This window comes from Phyllobates terribilis, unplaced genomic scaffold, assembly GCF_046119375.1.
Source record: "Phyllobates terribilis strain yellow unplaced genomic scaffold, ASM4611937v1 Scaffold_6852__1_contigs__length_41524, whole genome shotgun sequence".
Classification (NCBI taxonomy): Eukaryota; Metazoa; Chordata; class Amphibia; order Anura; family Dendrobatidae; genus Phyllobates; species Phyllobates terribilis.
Genome location: NW_027369594.1, coordinates 1 through 12,567, shown reverse-complemented (window position 1 = coordinate 12,567; position 12,567 = coordinate 1). Strand labels below are relative to the sequence as shown.

The following is a 12,567-nucleotide window of genomic DNA, read 5'->3' as shown; positions in this document are numbered from 1 at the left end:
CAATCCACGCGTTTTAGATCTGCATAACTCCACCTCTTTAAACACAGCACCTTCACCCCCTGCTGTTCCCACCCGCCTCAACACCGTTGGAAGGGAGGAGAACCAATTAAGGCGGGGGGTGGGGTGGAACGAGCAGCTGTCTACCCTTAGCAGGAGGGCTCCTGATTACATACCTCTCCTGCTGCTGCTGCTGCTGGCTGTCCAGCAGCAGACTGAAGGTGGCTGCTGCTGTGCACAGGTATATAAAGGCTCAGAGCCTATTATGACACGCGCAGCCAGCGTTCCATTGCCACATTCCATCTACTGCAGGCAGGATACCTGGCTGGCTGAATGTCGCTGAGAAGCTCACAGAGACCGCCATAAGCAACAGTTTAACAGAATGCCACAGACTAATCAACCAAACTTTTTGGGTTGGGTTCTCTTTTATAGTCTGCAGGCATTAAATGAAAGAAGTCAGTGTTCCAGCAGAAGGAGACAACGTTTCAGAAAAGGCATTGTAGCAAACCAAAAAAGAAATTTTAAGCGCAGCAGAGTAACCAGCGCACATACCTGTTAGCTCAGGTGAGTTTAAAAGGCTGCTGTTGATAACAAGGGCATTTGCTAAATAGATGGTGTGTGTGCAACAATATACTGAAAGGTCAATTATATTGTGCAGCTTATCTCACCACCTGTAGTTATTTAGGTGAAAGCTCCAAAATGCTTGCCTAATATGTCTGTTTATCCAAAAGGAAGTAAAAAGGGAGAGCTAGAAAGATAGCATTGCATCACATTACATGGCAATGCAATGCACAGTTGCTGAAGTTGAACCAAAATGAGCTTGTAATCTGGCTTCTGCAACTTTGAACATGAAAAATCCAATGAGGAGAAGAAAAGCAAAGCCAAAGAGTCCATCCCAAAATCCGACAAACAAGCAAAATGAACAAAAAACATTGAATTCAATTCTTTCTGATTTTAGAAACTGCATTAAAGAAGGGGTGCACCGGTCCTGGAGATACTGCAATACCAGGTCAATGCGTGGAGTGGACAGAGCAAGCTCTTTTTCCATCTCCCTGTTCTAAAAATCCATTTAATATATGGTCCCCAGATAGGGGACGTATCAGATATTAAACTGATAAGAACAGATACTACACTTGATCTTAGCCAAAAGGCCGAGAAGCGATAACCAGAATTGGTTTCAAACTACGGAGCCACCCAAGGATCCTGAAAAGTCCATTTGTGGAGATGAGCTCCTGGACTCCCGTTAAGAAGACATGTTGTCAACCTCTAGATCCCTTACATGCCTGCACTTTTCGGCTTGCTGCTGCTGCAATCCACGCGTTTTAGATCTGCATAACTCCACCTCTTTAAACACAGCACCTTCACCCCCTGCTGTTCCCACCCGCCTCAACACCGTTGGAAGGGAGGAGAACCAATTAAGGCGGGGGGTGGGGTGGAACGAGCAGCTGTCTACCCTTAGCAGGAGGGCTCCTGATTACATACCTCTCCTGCTGCTGCTGCTGCTGGCTGTCCAGCAGCAGACTGAAGGTGGCTGCTGCTGTGCACAGGTATATAAAGGCTCAGAGCCTATTATGACACGCGCAGCCAGCGTTCCATTGCCACATTCCATCTACTGCAGGCAGGATACCTGGCTGGCTGAATGTCGCTGAGAAGCTCACAGAGACCGCCATAAGCAACAGTTTAACAGAATGCCACAGACTAATCAACCAAACTTTTTGGGTTGGGTTCTCTTTTATAGTCTGCAGGCATTAAATGAAAGAAGTCAGTGTTCCAGCAGAAGGAGACAACGTTTCAGAAAAGGCATTGTAGCAAACCAAAAAAGAAATTTTAAGCGCAGCAGAGTAACCAGCGCACATACCTGTTAGCTCAGGTGAGTTTAAAAGGCTGCTGTTGATAACAAGGGCATTTGCTAAATAGATGGTGTGTGTGCAACAATATACTGAAAGGTCAATTATATTGTGCAGCTTATCTCACCACCTGTAGTTATTTAGGTGAAAGCTCCAAAATGCTTGCCTAATATGTCTGTTTATCCAAAAGGAAGTAAAAAGGGAGAGCTAGAAAGATAGCATTGCATCACATTACATGGCAATGCAATGCACAGTTGCTGAAGTTGAACCAAAATGAGCTTGTAATCTGGCTTCTGCAACTTTGAACATGAAAAATCCAATGAGGAGAAGAAAAGCAAAGCCAAAGAGTCCATCCCAAAATCCGACAAACAAGCAAAATGAACAAAAAACATTGAATTCAATTCTTTCTGATTTTAGAAACTGCATTAAAGAAGGGGTGCACCGGTCCTGGAGATACTGCAATACCAGGTCAATGCGTGGAGTGGACAGAGCAAGCTCTTTTTCCATCTCCCTGTTCTAAAAATCCATTTAATATATGGTCCCCAGATAGGGGACGTATCAGATATTAAACTGATAAGAACAGATACTACACTTGATCTTAGCCAAAAGGCCGAGAAGCGATAACCAGAATTGGTTTCAAACTACGGAGCCACCCAAGGATCCTGAAAAGTCCATTTGTGGAGATGAGCTCCTGGACTCCCGTTAAGAAGACATGTTGTCAACCTCTAGATCCCTTACATGCCTGCACTTTTCGGCTTGCTGCTGCTGCAATCCACGCGTTTTAGATCTGCATAACTCCACCTCTTTAAACACAGCACCTTCACCCCCTGCTGTTCCCACCCGCCTCAACACCGTTGGAAGGGAGCAGAACCAATTAAGGCGGGGGGTGGGGTGGAACGAGCAGCTGTCTACCCTTAGCAGGAGGGCTCCTGATTACATACCTCTCCTGCTGCTGCTGCTGCTGGCTGTCCAGCAGCAGACTGAAGGTGGCTGCTGCTGTGCACAGGTATATAAAGGCTCAGAGCCTATTATGACACGCGCAGCCAGCGTTCCATTGCCACATTCCATCTACTGCAGGCAGGATACCTGGCTGGCTGAATGTCGCTGAGAAGCTCACAGAGACCGCCATAAGCAACAGTTTAACAGAATGCCACAGACTAATCAACCAAACTTTTTGGGTTGGGTTCTCTTTTATAGTCTGCAGGCATTAAATGAAAGAAGTCAGTGTTCCAGCAGAAGGAGACAACGTTTCAGAAAAGGCATTGTAGCAAACCAAAAAAGAAATTTTAAGCGCAGCAGAGTAACCAGCGCACATACCTGTTAGCTCAGGTGAGTTTAAAAGGCTGCTGTTGATAACAAGGGCATTTGCTAAATAGATGGTGTGTGTGCAACAATATACTGAAAGGTCAATTATATTGTGCAGCTTATCTCACCACCTGTAGTTATTTAGGTGAAAGCTCCAAAATGCTTGCCTAATATGTCTGTTTATCCAAAAGGAAGTAAAAAGGGAGAGCTAGAAAGATAGCATTGCATCACATTACATGGCAATGCAATGCACAGTTGCTGAAGTTGAACCAAAATGAGCTTGTAATCTGGCTTCTGCAACTTTGAACATGAAAAATCCAATGAGGAGAAGAAAAGCAAAGCCAAAGAGTCCATCCCAAAATCCGACAAACAAGCAAAATGAACAAAAAACATTGAATTCAATTCTTTCTGATTTTAGAAACTGCATTAAAGAAGGGGTGCACCGGTCCTGGAGATACTGCAATACCAGGTCAATGCGTGGAGTGGACAGAGCAAGCTCTTTTTCCATCTCCCTGTTCTAAAAATCCATTTAATATATGGTCCCCAGATAGGGGACGTATCAGATATTAAACTGATAAGAACAGATACTACACTTGATCTTAGCCAAAAGGCCGAGAAGCGATAACCAGAATTGGTTTCAAACTACGGAGCCACCCAAGGATCCTGAAAAGTCCATTTGTGGAGATGAGCTCCTGGACTCCCGTTAAGAAGACATGTTGTCAACCTCTAGATCCCTTACATGCCTGCACTTTTCGGCTTGCTGCTGCTGCAATCCACGCGTTTTAGATCTGCATAACTCCACCTCTTTAAACACAGCACCTTCACCCCCTGCTGTTCCCACCTGCCTCAACACCGTTGGAAGGGAGGAGAACCAATTAAGGCGGGGGGTGGGGTGGAACGAGCAGCTGTCTACCCTTAGCAGGAGGGCTCCTGATTACATACCTCTCCTGCTGCTGCTGCTGCTGGCTGTCCAGCAGCAGACTGAAGGTGGCTGCTGCTGTGCACAGGTATATAAAGGCTCAGAGCCTATTATGACACGCGCAGCCAGCGTTCCATTGCCACATTCCATCTACTGCAGGCAGGATACCTGGCTGGCTGAATGTCGCTGAGAAGCTCACAGAGACCGCCATAAGCAACAGTTTAACAGAATGCCACAGACTAATCAACCAAACTTTTTGGGTTGGGTTCTCTTTTATAGTCTGCAGGCATTAAATGAAAGAAGTCAGTGTTCCAGCAGAGGGAGACAACGTTTCAGAAAAGGCATTGTAGCAAACCAAAAAAGAAATTTTAAGCGCAGCAGAGTAACCAGCGCACATACCTGTTAGCTCAGGTGAGTTTAAAAGGCTGCTGTTGATAACAAGGGCATTTGCTAAATAGATGGTGTGTGTGCAACAATATACTGAAAGGTCAATTATATTGTGCAGCTTATCTCACCACCTGTAGTTATTTAGGTGAAAGCTCCAAAATGCTTGCCTAATATGTCTGTTTATCCAAAAGGAAGTAAAAAGGGAGAGCTAGAAAGATAGCATTGCATCACATTACATGGCAATGCAATGCACAGTTGCTGAAGTTGAACCAAAATGAGCTTGTAATCTGGCTTCTGCAACTTTGAACATGAAAAATCCAATGAGGAGAAGAAAAGCAAAGCCAAAGAGTCCATCCCAAAATCCGACAAACAAGCAAAATGAACAAAAAACATTGAATTCAATTCTTTCTGATTTTAGAAACTGCATTAAAGAAGGGGTGCACCGGTCCTGGAGATACTGCAATACCAGGTCAATGCGTGGAGTGGACAGAGCAAGCTCTTTTTCCATCTCCCTGTTCTAAAAATCCATTTAATATATGGTCCCCAGATAGGGGACGTATCAGATATTAAACTGATAAGAACAGATACTACACTTGATCTTAGCCAAAAGGCCGAGAAGCGATAACCAGAATTGGTTTCAAACTACGGAGCCACCCAAGGATCCTGAAAAGTCCATTTGTGGAGATGAGCTCCTGGACTCCCGTTAAGAAGACATGTTGTCAACCTCTAGATCCCTTACATGCCTGCACTTTTCGGCTTGCTGCTGCTGCAATCCACGCGTTTTAGATCTGCATAACTCCACCTCTTTAAACACAGCACCTTCACCCCCTGCTGTTCCCACCCGCCTCAACACCGTTGGAAGGGAGCAGAACCAATTAAGGCGGGGGGTGGGGTGGAACGAGCAGCTGTCTACCCTTAGCAGGAGGGCTCCTGATTACATACCTCTCCTGCTGCTGCTGCTGCTGGCTGTCCAGCAGCAGACTGAAGGTGGCTGCTGCTGTGCACAGGTATATAAAGGCTCAGAGCCTATTATGACACGCGCAGCCAGCGTTCCATTGCCACATTCCATCTACTGCAGGCAGGATACCTGGCTGGCTGAATGTCGCTGAGAAGCTCACAGAGACCGCCATAAGCAACAGTTTAACAGAATGCCACAGACTAATCAACCAAACTTTTTGGGTTGGGTTCTCTTTTATAGTCTGCAGGCATTAAATGAAAGAAGTCAGTGTTCCAGCAGAAGGAGACAACGTTTCAGAAAAGGCATTGTAGCAAACCAAAAAATAAATTTTAAGCGCAGCAGAGTAACCAGCGCACATACCTGTTAGCTCAGGTGAGTTTAAAAGGCTGCTGTTGATAACAAGGGCATTTGCTAAATAGATGGTGTGTGTGCAACAATATACTGAAAGGTCAATTATATTGTGCAGCTTATCTCACCACCTGTAGTTATTTAGGTGAAAGCTCCAAAATGCTTGCCTAATATGTCTGTTTATCCAAAAGGAAGTAAAAAGGGAGAGCTAGAAAGATAGCATTGCATCACATTACATGGCAATGCAATGCACAGTTGCTGAAGTTGAACCAAAATGAGCTTGTAATCTGGCTTCTGCAACTTTGAACATGAAAAATCCAATGAGGAGAAGAAAAGCAAAGCCAAAGAGTCCATCCCAAAATCCGACAAACAAGCAAAATGAACAAAAAACATTGAATTCAATTCTTTCTGATTTTAGAAACTGCATTAAAGAAGGGGTGCACCGGTCCTGGAGATACTGCAATACCAGGTCAATGCGTGGAGTGGACAGAGCAAGCTCTTTTTCCATCTCCCTGTTCTAAAAATCCATTTAATATATGGTCCCCAGATAGGGGACGTATCAGATATTAAACTGATAAGAACAGATACTACACTTGATCTTAGCCAAAAGGCCGAGAAGCGATAACCAGAATTGGTTTCAAACTACGGAGCCACCCAAGGATCCTGAAAAGTCCATTTGTGGAGATGAGCTCCTGGACTCCCGTTAAGAAGACATGTTGTCAACCTCTAGATCCCTTACATGCCTGCACTTTTCGGCTTGCTGCTGCTGCAATCCACGCGTTTTAGATCTGCATAACTCCACCTCTTTAAACACAGCACCTTCACCCCCTGCTGTTCCCACCTGCCTCAACACCGTTGGAAGGGAGGAGAACCAATTAAGGCGGGGGGTGGGGTGGAACGAGCAGCTGTCTACCCTTAGCAGGAGGGCTCCTGATTACATACCTCTCCTGCTGCTGCTGCTGCTGGCTGTCCAGCAGCAGACTGAAGGTGGCTGCTGCTGTGCACAGGTATATAAAGGCTCAGAGCCTATTATGACACGCGCAGCCAGCGTTCCATTGCCACATTCCATCTACTGCAGGCAGGATACCTGGCTGGCTGAATGTCGCTGAGAAGCTCACAGAGACCGCCATAAGCAACAGTTTAACAGAATGCCACAGACTAATCAACCAAACTTTTTGGGTTGGGTTCTCTTTTATAGTCTGCAGGCATTAAATGAAAGAAGTCAGTGTTCCAGCAGAGGGAGACAACGTTTCAGAAAAGGCATTGTAGCAAACCAAAAAAGAAATTTTAAGCGCAGCAGAGTAACCAGCGCACATACCTGTTAGCTCAGGTGAGTTTAAAAGGCTGCTGTTGATAACAAGGGCATTTGCTAAATAGATGGTGTGTGTGCAACAATATACTGAAAGGTCAATTATATTGTGCAGCTTATCTCACCACCTGTAGTTATTTAGGTGAAAGCTCCAAAATGCTTGCCTAATATGTCTGTTTATCCAAAAGGAAGTAAAAAGGGAGAGCTAGAAAGATAGCATTGCATCACATTACATGGCAATGCAATGCACAGTTGCTGAAGTTGAACCAAAATGAGCTTGTAATCTGGCTTCTGCAACTTTGAACATGAAAAATCCAATGAGGAGAAGAAAAGCAAAGCCAAAGAGTCCATCCCAAAATCCGACAAACAAGCAAAATGAACAAAAAACATTGAATTCAATTCTTTCTGATTTTAGAAACTGCATTAAAGAAGGGGTGCACCGGTCCTGGAGATACTGCAATACCAGGTCAATGCGTGGAGTGGACAGAGCAAGCTCTTTTTCCATCTCCCTGTTCTAAAAATCCATTTAATATATGGTCCCCAGATAGGGGACGTATCAGATATTAAACTGATAAGAACAGATTTTTTCTTTTTTTAAGCCCGAATTCGTGTACAAAACCCGAGTGCGCTTAAAAAAGTGACAAGTGCCACAAAAAAAGTGCACTAGGATGCTGGTCTAATTGAAACCCTCTCCAAAAGGAGAAGGGTCCCCCAAACCATTCCCCGTCCCTCCGAGCCAAAAAGCTACAGCGAGGAACAGGGACAAAAAGCCACCTCCAGCCGAAGCCAGAGGCGACCCAATCTTACCCCCAGCACCTGCCCGAGTTCTCACCCGAGCAAGGCACTGGGAGCCAAAGACTGTGCTCCCCACCCGGAAGAGGGGAGCCAACAACACTCTCCTCCCGAAAGAGGAGAGCCAGGGGGGTTCAGGGGGGAGCGGAACCTGATGGCCACACACTCTCCCCCTAGACCTGCCAAGAGAGGAACCCGTAAGGGAACCGCATCCCGACAAAATCCTAGTAGGACGTGACACACGTGAATAAGTGGACACACAGTGACAAAGAAATTAAATAAATAGTGAAGGTTTCACAGTATAATACTGCCCAGACCTTCGACCGGGAATTGAAAAATTCCCCATCCTAAGGCCAGAAGGCCCGGAATAAGGGTGTGTGCGAAGAAAGAAAATTTGAAGTGCTTGTGCAAATGTGCCATAAACTCAAGTGGGGTTCCCAATCCCAGTGAGTTAAGGCACCCCAGGGTCACCACTCCTGGGGCACTTCACACTTCGGGCTTTCGATCTTCCCCGGCCCAATGGCGTCGATCCTGGGGGGCCATGCTTTCCACCAGATGACTATATTAGCCTCCTGGGGTACTAACAAGCGCCTAAACCCCAGTGTGCATAATGTATCAATCTACTAGGGCGGCCAACATCCAAAACCGCCTTTTCGAAAGATACTACACTTGATCTTAGCCAAAAGGCCGAGAAGCGATAACCAGAATTGGTTTCAAACTACGGAGCCACCCAAGGATCCTGAAAAGTCCATTTGTGGAGATGAGCTCCTGGACTCCCGTTAAGAAGACATGTTGTCAACCTCTAGATCCCTTACATGCCTGCACTTTTCGGCTTGCTGCTGCTGCAATCCACGCGTTTTAGATCTGCATAACTCCACCTCTTTAAACACAGCACCTTCACCCCCTGCTGTTCCCACCCGCCTCAACACCGTTGGAAGGGAGGAGAACCAATTAAGGCGGGGGGTGGGGTGGAACGAGCAGCTGTCTACCCTTAGCAGGAGGGCTCCTGATTACATACCTCTCCTGCTGCTGCTGCTGCTGGCTGTCCAGCAGCAGACTGAAGGTGGCTGCTGCTGTGCACAGGTATATAAAGGCTCAGAGCCTATTATGACACGCGCAGCCAGCGTTCCATTGCCACATTCCATCTACTGCAGGCAGGATACCTGGCTGGCTGAATGTCGCTTTGAAGCTCACAGAGACCGCCATAAGCAACAGTTTAACAGAATGCCACAGACTAATCAACCAAACTTTTTGGGTTGGGTTCTCTTTTATAGTCTGCAGGCATTAAATGAAAGAAGTCAGTGTTCCAGCAGAAGGAGACAACGTTTCAGAAAAGGCATTGTAGCAAACCAAAAAAGAAATTTTAAGCGCAGCAGAGTAACCAGCGCACATACCTGTTAGCTCAGGTGAGTTTAAAAGGCTGCTGTTGATAACAAGGGCATTTGCTAAATAGATGGTGTGTGTGCAACAATATACTGAAAGGTCAATTATATTGTGCAGCTTATCTCACCACCTGTAGTTATTTAGGTGAAAGCTCCAAAATGCTTGCCTAATATGTCTGTTTATCCAAAAGGAAGTAAAAAGGGAGAGCTAGAAAGATAGCATTGCATCACATTACATGGCAATGCAATGCACAGTTGCTGAAGTTGAACCAAAATGAGCTTGTAATCTGGCTTCTGCAACTTTGAACATGAAAAATCCAATGAGGAGAAGAAAAGCAAAGCCAAAGAGTCCATCCCAAAATCCGACAAACAAGCAAAATGAACAAAAAACATTGAATTCAATTCTTTCTGATTTTAGAAACTGCATTAAAGAAGGGGTGCACCGGTCCTGGAGATACTGCAATACCAGGTCAATGCGTGGAGTGGACAGAGCAAGCTCTTTTTCCATCTCCCTGTTCTAAAAATCCATTTAATATATGGTCCCCAGATAGGGGACGTATCAGATATTAAACTGATAAGAACAGATACTACACTTGATCTTAGCCAAAAGGCCGAGAAGCGATAACCAGAATTGGTTTCAAACTACGGAGCCACCCAAGGATCCTGAAAAGTCCATTTGTGGAGATGAGCTCCTGGACTCCCGTTAAGAAGACATGTTGTCAACCTCTAGATCCCTTACATGCCTGCACTTTTCGGCTTGCTGCTGCTGCAATCCACGCGTTTTAGATCTGCATAACTCCACCTCTTTAAACACAGCACCTTCACCCCCTGCTGTTCCCACCCGCCTCAACACCGTTGGAAGGGAGGAGAACCAATTAAGGCGGGGGGTGGGGTGGAACGAGCAGCTGTCTACCCTTAGCAGGAGGGCTCCTGATTACATACCTCTCCTGCTGCTGCTGCTGCTGGCTGTCCAGCAGCAGACTGAAGGTGGCTGCTGCTGTGCACAGGTATATAAAGGCTCAGAGCCTATTATGACACGCGCAGCCAGCGTTCCATTGCCACATTCCATCTACTGCAGGCAGGATACCTGGCTGGCTGAATGTCGCTGAGAAGCTCACAGAGACCGCCATAAGCAACAGTTTAACAGAATGCCACAGACTAATCAACCAAACTTTTTGGGTTGGGTTCTCTTTTATAGTCTGCAGGCATTAAATGAAAGAAGTCAGTGTTCCAGCAGAAGGAGACAACGTTTCAGAAAAGGCATTGTAGCAAACCAAAAAAGAAATTTTAAGCGCAGCAGAGTAACCAGCGCACATACCTGTTAGCTCAGGTGAGTTTAAAAGGCTGCTGTTGATAACAAGGGCATTTGCTAAATAGATGGTGTGTGTGCAACAATATACTGAAAGGTCAATTATATTGTGCAGCTTATCTCACCACCTGTAGTTATTTAGGTGAAAGCTCCAAAATGCTTGCCTAATATGTCTGTTTATCCAAAAGGAAGTAAAAAGGGAGAGCTAGAAAGATAGCATTGCATCACATTACATGGCAATGCAATGCACAGTTGCTGAAGTTGAACCAAAATGAGCTTGTAATCTGGCTTCTGCAACTTTGAACATGAAAAATCCAATGAGGAGAAGAAAAGCAAAGCCAAAGAGTCCATCCCAAAATCCGACAAACAAGCAAAATGAACAAAAAACATTGAATTCAATTCTTTCTGATTTTAGAAACTGCATTAAAGAAGGGGTGCACCGGTCCTGGAGATACTGCAATACCAGGTCAATGCGTGGAGTGGACAGAGCAAGCTCTTTTTCCATCTCCCTGTTCTAAAAATCCATTTAATATATGGTCCCCAGATAGGGGACGTATCAGATATTAAACTGATAAGAACAGATACTACACTTGATCTTAGCCAAAAGGCCGAGAAGCGATAACCAGAATTGGTTTCAAACTACGGAGCCACCCAAGGATCCTGAAAAGTCCATTTGTGGAGATGAGCTCCTGGACTCCCGTTAAGAAGACATGTTGTCAACCTCTAGATCCCTTACATGCCTGCACTTTTTGGCTTGCTGCTGCTGCAATCCACGCGTTTTAGATCTGCATAACTCCACCTCTTTAAACACAGCACCTTCACCCCCTGCTGTTCCCACCCGCCTCAACACCGTTGGAAGGGAGGAGAACCAATTAAGGCGGGGGGTGGGGTGGAACGAGCAGCTGTCTACCCTTAGCAGGAGGGCTCCTGATTACATACCTCTCCTGCTGCTGCTGCTGCTGGCTGTCCAGCAGCAGACTGAAGGTGGCTGCTGCTGTGCACAGGTATATAAAGGCTCAGAGCCTATTATGACACGCGCAGCCAGCGTTCCATTGCCACATTCCATCTACTGCAGGCAGGATACCTGGCTGGCTGAATGTCGCTGAGAAGCTCACAGAGACCGCCATAAGCAACAGTTTAATAGAATGCCACAGACTAATCAACCAAACTTTTTGGGTTGGGTTCTCTTTTATAGTCTGCAGGCATTAAATGAAAGAAGTCAGTGTCCCAGCAGAAGGAGACAACGTTTCAGAAAAGGCATTGTAGCAAACCAAAAAAGAAATTTTAAGCGCAGCAGAGTAACCAGCGCACATACCTGTTAGCTCAGGTGAGTTTAAAAGGCTGCTGTTGATAACAAGGGCATTTGCTAAATAGATGGTGTGTGTGCAACAATATACTGAAAGGTCAATTATATTGTGCAGCTTATCTCACCACCTGTAGTTATTTAGGTGAAAGCTCCAAAATGCTTGCCTAATATGTCTGTTTATCCAAAAGGAAGTAAAAAGGGAGAGCTAGAAAGATAGCATTGCATCACATTACATGGCAATGCAATGCACAGTTGCTGAAGTTGAACCAAAATGAGCTTGTAATCTGGCTTCTGCAACTTTGAACATGAAAAATCCAATGAGGAGAAGAAAAGCAAAGCCAAAGAGTCCATCCCAAAATCCGACAAACAAGCAAAATGAACAAAAAACATTGAATTCAATTCTTTCTGATTTTAGAAACTGCATTAAAGAAGGGGTGCACTGGTCCTGGAGATACTGCAATACCAGGTCAATGCGTGGAGTGGACAGAGCAAGCTCTTTTTCCATCTCCCTGTTCTAAAAATCCATTTAATATATGGTCCCCAGATAGGGGACGTATCAGATATTAAACTGATAAGAACAGATACTACACTTGATCTTAGCCAAAAGGCCGAGAAGCGATAACCAGAATTGGTTTCAAACTACGGAGCCACCCAAGGATCCTGAAAAGTCCATTTGTGGAGATGAGCTCCTGGACTCCCGTTAAGAAG

At 45.4% G+C, this 12,567-nt stretch overlaps 8 non-coding genes and 2 pseudogenes across 8 annotated transcripts; all 10 read right to left on the bottom strand.

Moving 5' to 3' along the window:
* Positions 1-969: 969 nt before the first annotated feature.
* On the bottom strand, positions 970-1,160 carry LOC141251306 (U2 spliceosomal RNA). The gene has a single exon (XR_012313080.1). It is a non-coding gene; the product is annotated as a U2 spliceosomal RNA (small nuclear RNA).
* Positions 1,161-2,275: 1,115 nt separating this feature from the next.
* On the bottom strand, positions 2,276-2,466 carry LOC141251305 (U2 spliceosomal RNA). Its single transcript, XR_012313079.1, has one exon. It is a non-coding gene; the product is annotated as a U2 spliceosomal RNA (small nuclear RNA).
* Positions 2,467-3,581: 1,115 nt separating this feature from the next.
* On the bottom strand, positions 3,582-3,772 carry LOC141251304 (U2 spliceosomal RNA). Its single transcript, XR_012313078.1, has one exon. It is a non-coding gene; the product is annotated as a U2 spliceosomal RNA (small nuclear RNA).
* Positions 3,773-4,887: 1,115 nt separating this feature from the next.
* On the bottom strand, positions 4,888-5,078 carry LOC141251303 (U2 spliceosomal RNA). The gene has a single exon (XR_012313077.1). It is a non-coding gene; the product is annotated as a U2 spliceosomal RNA (small nuclear RNA).
* A 1,115-nt stretch (positions 5,079-6,193) lies between these two features.
* Positions 6,194-6,384, bottom strand: LOC141251321 (U2 spliceosomal RNA). Its single transcript, XR_012313090.1, has one exon. It is a non-coding gene; the product is annotated as a U2 spliceosomal RNA (small nuclear RNA).
* A 1,115-nt stretch (positions 6,385-7,499) lies between these two features.
* LOC141251315 (U2 spliceosomal RNA) lies at positions 7,500-7,707 on the bottom strand (annotated as a pseudogene).
* A 762-nt stretch (positions 7,708-8,469) lies between these two features.
* LOC141251318 (U2 spliceosomal RNA) lies at positions 8,470-8,561 on the bottom strand (annotated as a pseudogene).
* Positions 8,562-9,676: 1,115 nt separating this feature from the next.
* Positions 9,677-9,867, bottom strand: LOC141251320 (U2 spliceosomal RNA). The gene has a single exon (XR_012313089.1). It is a non-coding gene; the product is annotated as a U2 spliceosomal RNA (small nuclear RNA).
* Positions 9,868-10,982: 1,115 nt separating this feature from the next.
* Positions 10,983-11,173, bottom strand: LOC141251319 (U2 spliceosomal RNA). Its single transcript, XR_012313088.1, has one exon. It is a non-coding gene; the product is annotated as a U2 spliceosomal RNA (small nuclear RNA).
* A 1,115-nt stretch (positions 11,174-12,288) lies between these two features.
* LOC141251302 (U2 spliceosomal RNA) lies at positions 12,289-12,479 on the bottom strand. The gene has a single exon (XR_012313076.1). It is a non-coding gene; the product is annotated as a U2 spliceosomal RNA (small nuclear RNA).
* Between the last annotated feature and the right edge of the window lie 88 nt (positions 12,480-12,567).